Source organism: Oncorhynchus tshawytscha, linkage group LG09 (genome assembly GCF_018296145.1).
Source record: "Oncorhynchus tshawytscha isolate Ot180627B linkage group LG09, Otsh_v2.0, whole genome shotgun sequence".
Lineage (NCBI taxonomy): Eukaryota > Metazoa > Chordata > Actinopteri > Salmoniformes > Salmonidae > Oncorhynchus > Oncorhynchus tshawytscha.
This window is the reverse complement of record NC_056437.1, coordinates 24,441,522-24,447,909: the sequence shown is the minus strand read 5'-3', so window position 1 is coordinate 24,447,909 and position 6,388 is coordinate 24,441,522. Positions and strand designations below refer to the sequence as shown.

General features: G+C 38.2%; 1 long non-coding RNA gene across 3 annotated transcripts; it reads left to right on the top strand.

Annotated features, from left to right (window-relative positions):
• Nucleotides 1–205: 205 nt before the first annotated feature.
• Nucleotides 206–4,466, top strand: LOC112259333. 3 transcript variants are annotated; one of them, XR_006084190.1, is made up of 5 exons: nucleotides 206–386; nucleotides 515–556; nucleotides 1,491–1,586; nucleotides 1,698–1,847; nucleotides 3,867–4,466. It is a non-coding gene; the product is annotated as an uncharacterized LOC112259333 (long non-coding RNA). The 3 variants fall into 3 exon arrangements; XR_002954821.2 differs by lacking the exon at nucleotides 3,867–4,466 and adding an exon at nucleotides 2,150–2,531; XR_002954820.2 differs by lacking the exon at nucleotides 3,867–4,466 and having other exon boundaries at nucleotides 1,698–2,531.
• Nucleotides 4,467–6,388: the final 1,922 nt, after the last annotated feature.

Here is a 6,388-nt window from a genome sequence, read left to right as displayed (position 1 = left end):
CCTGATTGGCTCAGTTTTCTTTCACTCATGGGATAGTACATCATCCCCAATTCTAAGATTAGAGCTCAAAGATGTTTGCTCCTTGGGTTCTGCCATAGAAGTGCCCATCCAAGAAGGCTCAAGGTCATTGGCCACAGATAGAATGACATCACGTTATATATACAGTAGCTTTGATTGGACTGATCATGTCAACATCATACTTTCAAAATTTTAGCTAGCAGACGTCACCATGAATTAAGTCGACACTCAAATCCTTTTCAATCATATGTCATATGAAGAGATAAAACATCTCGGTGCTCATCGACCATTGAACATAAACATTACACAACAAGTTGAAAATCGCAAATTCAACTATGAGTGATTTGGGAAGGAATCAGTGGCTATCTGTGAGTTCACGGGAACTGGGAACTTGGGATAAACGAGGTACGGCTGGGAAAATGCGTTTTAACAGTCATTTAACTCATTGTTGTAAATCTGTCGTCTTTCTCTTTGATAACAACATTTTCCCATGAAGAATCCGCCGCGCCACTTTCCTCTTCAAGCACATCACAACCACGTGAGTTCAAAAATGTCTTAAACTGCTTCATAAATTATGTATGATGCCAGAGCGATATGTATACTGTAGCTAATAAAGTAATACTATGTGTATGTTGTGTAGTAAGCCGTTAGTAGCCCATGTGCCTCACCCTAATAATCTGGTCTATTTTCACCAACGCGGTATTGTAAACACATCTTTCGTGATCGGCGTGTGCTTGTTTGCCTGTAAACTGTTTTAGAGAAATGTAATCATTGAATATTGTAAGAGATTTCATTGTCTGTTTATATGTAAGAACAGACCATAGGCAGTAAATGAGGCTGAATGAACTGTAGCTGTGGTAAGGTGTTGGGACTGCTGTTGGGACAGCTTTATGTAGGCCCTGATAGTTTGTGGGCACCTTTTGGCATCGTCATAGTGCAATTAATGTATTGTTTAGTGTTGTGTTGTGGCTTTGTTGGCATGCATCCCACATTTCTTTTGTTTGCCCCACCAAGATGTACATGCTGACCTCACCACTGTATCTTCCGTAGTTTTGATAAGGCTGATGTCAACATCATACTTTCAAAATCTTAGCTAGCAAGCTAGCAGTCATCATCATGAATCACGTCGACAATCTACTGGCAAATCCTTTTCACTCCTTGTCATATGAATAGAAATGATAGAGTGGGGCAAAAAAGTATTTAGTCAGCCACCAATTGTGCAAGTTCTCCCACTTAAAAAGATGAGAGAGGCCTGTAATTTTCACCATAGGTACACTTCAACTATGACAGACAAAATGAGGAAAAAAATCTAGAAAATCACATTGTAGGATTTTTAATGAATTTATTTGCAAAATATGGTGGAAAATAAGTATTTTTCTATTCGATTTGTTTCTATATGTACAGCTACACCATAAAATGTTTGCAACCAAATGTAACTTAAATATGACATTGTGTGTAATTGCATTTTGTAGGAGTGCAGGGTAACATGTTGGTTGTCCAATACCAAAAATGCAAGAAGTTCATGAAGTTGCAGCCTGTGTTCTCTTATGGAGATGTCATCAATCAAGGTGAATATATGAACTCTCTGATGTATTTTCTTAATTGTACCCTTGTGCTTGATTTGGGTCAGACCTATTCTGTTGCCACCTTGGTGATGTATCTCTCTGTATTCTGTTTAGTCTCTCTTTTTGAAGTCCAAAATAGATTTGGACTGCCCTCTGCAGCACAAATGCACATTTTTGATGATTCCCAAACTGAGGTTGAGGAGGATGTCCTGCTGGACCTGATTGAGGCCATTCCAGACCTCACAATCAAAGATCTTGATGAAGGTATTTTTCTACAGCCTCTCATATAAATATTGAGTAACATGAATGATAGATTGATTGCTTTGATCCATTGTTTGTGCTCAGACAACCAGGACATCCCGTGGTCATTTTTATAGTGGTGTGCAACTTGCAGGATAATTACAAGATTTAAACCACGAGAGGGGGACTGTCATGACTCTCGCTCCTGGGTGAGGATCAAATACAGCCCCCACCCCCTCTCTCCCACCAGAGAGGAAGGGGGGGAAGTTGGGCTGGTTTTATGTCTTAATGACCGGTCGTAAACGTTCTCTCTCTTGCCGTTGCAGTATTGAGAATGGAATGTCTGAGTGTTACAACAGAGAAAGACTGCAATACTTAAACATCAGAAGATTGGACATTGAAACAATATTTCTAACATAAAGGATGTAGGAAATGGTTGGTGTGGATCTAAATAATAAATCCTCTCAAAAGTTGATTGTTTTGTGATATCATTAAGGATGGTAAAACTAAATGATCTCTGAAAGTGTATGCATTCAAGGGACCAGGTTTGCATCTAAATGTTGTGAAACTGATATGATTAAGTATAAGAATACTTTTGTGAAGATGAAATTATATTTTACCCTTCTAAATGAGAACTGCCTGCAGCTCTGCATGTAACGTAGTCTAGGACACTCGAACGAAGACAAAAAAATGTTTTTCACTCTTAACCTTTTTGGGATAGGGGGCAGCATTTTCACTTTTGGATGAATAGCATGCCCAGAGTGAACTGCCTCCTACTCTGTCCTAGATGCTGATATATGCATAGTATTAATAGTATTGGATAGAAAACACTCTGAAGTTTCTAGAACTGTTTGAATGATGTCTGTGAGTATAACAGAACTCATATGGCAGGTGAAAACCTGAGAAAAATCCAACCAGGAAGTGGGACATCTGAGGTTTGTAGTTTTTCAAAGCTTGGCCTACACATTGAGATATAGATGAGGTTGCACTTCCAAGGGTTTCCACTAGATGTCAACAGTCTTTAGAAACTGGTTTGAGGATTCTACTATAAAGGAGGGGCTCGTGAGACCTCTTTGAGTCAGTGGTCTGGCAGAGAGCCTTGGTCTCATGACTTGCGCTCCCGACAGAGTTACTTCTCGTTCCAGTGCTTTTCTGAAGACAAAGGAATTCTCCGGTTGGAACATTATTGATGTTTTATGTTAAAAACATCCTAAAGATTGATTCCATATATTGTTTGACATGTTTCTAAAGGACTGTAACGGAACTTTTCGAGTTTTTGTCTGGACGAAATGCTCGATCCTCATAAAGATGGATTACTGGGCTGAACACGCTAACAACAAGTGGACATATTTGGACATAAATGATGGAACTTTATGGAACAAATCAGTCATTTATTGTCGAACTGTGATTCCTGGGAGTGCCTTCTGATGAAGATCATCATTGTTTCTAACTTTGTTGATTCCAAAATGATGGAATGACTGTTTCGGGTTCTGAGCACCGTTCTCAGATTATGCTTTTTCCGTAAAGTTTTTTAAAAATCTGACACAGCGGTTGCATTAAGGAGAAGTCTATCTTTAATTCTGTGAAAAACACTTGTATCTTTTATCAATGTTTATTATGAGTATTTCTGCAAAATCACCTGATGTTTTGGAATCAAAACATTGCTGCACGTAATGCGCCAATATAAACTGAGATTTTTGGATATAAATATGCACATTATCGAACAAAACATACATGTATTGTGTAACATGATTACGTATGAGTGTCATCTGATGAAGATCATCAAAGGTTAGTGATTCATTTGATCTATATTTCTGCTTTTTGTGACTCCAATCTTTGGCTGGAAAATGGCTGTGTTTTTTCGACTTGGCTCTGAACCTGAACTAACATAATCATATGTTGTGCATTAGCTGTAAAGCATTTTTGAAATGATGGGTAGATTAACATGATGTTTATCTTTCATTTGCTGTATTGGACTTGTTAATGTGTGAAAGTTACATATTTCAAAAAAATATTTTTGAATTTCGTGCACTGCCTTTTCAGCGGAATGTTGTCAAGGGGTTCCGCCTGCGCTAGAAAGGTTAACACCGTGCCTACTACAATTGAGGACAGTGTGACCTCTGGTGGACAACCAGAGACTTACACAACCAGAGACATTCTGTCGAACTATTCGTCACAGACGGATCGAGTGGTTTCAACAGAGAGATGACAGACAAAGACATCTTAGTATAAATATATGTTGCATTTCTAAATCTGAATGAGCGGTTGTTAGGGTGCTAAATATCCATATTTATGGTGAGAGTCTTATTCAACTTTATGTATGATAGTTGAATTCCTTTGTCTCTCCTCCTTCTGCTCTTTATTTCCATACCCCTTTCATTGTGTAACAAGCCGTCATATCGGGTTAGTCCACTAGGGACTTTCCATTGCATTATGTTAGTAATCAATTCAACCTATATTGTGTCTGTTTATGTATTTCTGTATGATTATTGAGCTAGTTAGTAAATAAATAATTAAGCCAATTTGTGTATTGCTGAATCATAATTTAGCTTAAGGTTCATGCAGATTTATGAAGTCAACGACGTTCAGATTGAGACTGATATGAAGTAATAATAATTCATAATTGACTTGTATTGATGTAAGAGATATTTATATCTTTAAAGTTCAAGTCGGGAGATATTAACTCATTAAATAACTTTTCCTGTGGTGCCCCAAGATTGCTAATGAGATAATTGTTACATGATTCATTTAATCACGTAATAATTAAACATAGTTCATTGATTTGATAAAATAACAGTCATCACATTAATGGAAGTCAGGTCACGACAAGAGTCAGACAGCCAGGGAAGACCAGTCTACAGAGCTCAGGTGAATTTTGCAGTATATTAACAATATCAGTTAATGATACAAAGTTACATCTTGAATTAATGGGGAGACCTACAGTAGCTACAGGACAGCAACTTAAGCTTAAATCTACAGCCTGGAATCTAGGAAATAATAGTAATTTCAGTTATTGAACCATTCATTATATTCTTGGATAATATAATGTATAAATGTACAGCAAGGTAAGCAGTTGGTGACAGGGGTCTCCGCATGCTCAGGCAGCCAAGGAAGACCAGTCTGTGACAGAGGTGAGATGAATTTTTACAGATACAACACTTTATTCTCTCTGTGCAGCAAACACTAGACAAGCCAGATACTTTTTTAAGGTAGTCTGACAAACCTCCAAAGTTGATTTCTAAACTGTACCAAGGGTTGATCGAGGCTTTCCCCGCTGACACAAAACCTGTAAAACAAAAATGTGAGGACGACCTGGGAGAAGCTATTGATGATGACTGGATACAGATATGTTTGACATAAATTACTGCAGTTTAAGGCATCAAAAGAGCATACTATATGCCAGTGAAACTGAATTACATGTACTCAGAAATGTCATTCCTCTGCTGGAGCTGTAAAACACAAAAGGGGACATGCATACGTTATGGTCTTGTGGAGGCTGGCAGAGTTCTGGCAACGAGTATGTTCTTTTATCTCAGCAGGTCTACAGATTTTCCCTTCTCCCTGTTTTTGTTTGCTTGGAAATGTTGATACTGGAGACTTATCTGAAGATACTGTGTAACCAAGCATTTATTGCAGCTAAGAAATGCCTTGCCATTAATTCGAAGGTTGGTTATCCTCCCACAATGTCAATTTATGTATCACTAGATTTGATGTATTCCAAGATTAAGGGTATACTTGGCAACTTTCATAACATCTGGATGCCTTATATGGAAAACAGTACGACTAAAGGAGGCTGTATTTAAAAAAAAACATGCCCACGTCATGGGAGATACCTATTTAGGCAATCCCTAGTTGCTAGGCTGCTCAGTCCTGGCCGTGGGGGTCTGCCGTCCTGGGTGTTGTCACTCTGGCTTTGGCCTAACACACCGAAACCAATAATGATTGTTTCACTAAAATCCTAAAGCTGAGTGGGATGTGTTGGGTTGGGACACTGTAGGGTTGTGGACGCCTAGGGACAGGACAGGGTAACCCAGCTATATTGTGTGCAAATAAAAAGAGCTCTACAGTACTATTAGTCCTATGATATTAATTATATGGAGGAATTGCTGTTTATGTGTGTTAATGTGTATGTGTTTTTTCTTTGTCTTTTTCAAACCTTTCTGTTGGGAATTAAAATAATTAAAGGTGTGAACTGGGAAGGAAATTGTGTTGGGAGAGAGTTGAGTTATTGACTAGACTGGTGTGGGCTAGGTGTACAGGCGGCTCGGGCTGGCTGGTTGGTCTAGCTGAAATTTGATATGGAGGATATCTTAATAAAGTTACTCAAAAGTCTGTATTTTTTCAATAATTTTTAATTTGTTAGGTTATTGGTTAAAGGTGCAACACAATATTTATTACTGAATTACAATTAAACATTTTTAATAATGATCTCTTACCTAGCTTGATGATTGTGGGCATTTTTGCTGACTTTTTGTTCTAAATGGAGACGGGATATTGGATTGCGTAAATATGCAGGAAATTCGTTTTAGATTCCCCAAAAAGGATCCCCCCCCCCACACACACAC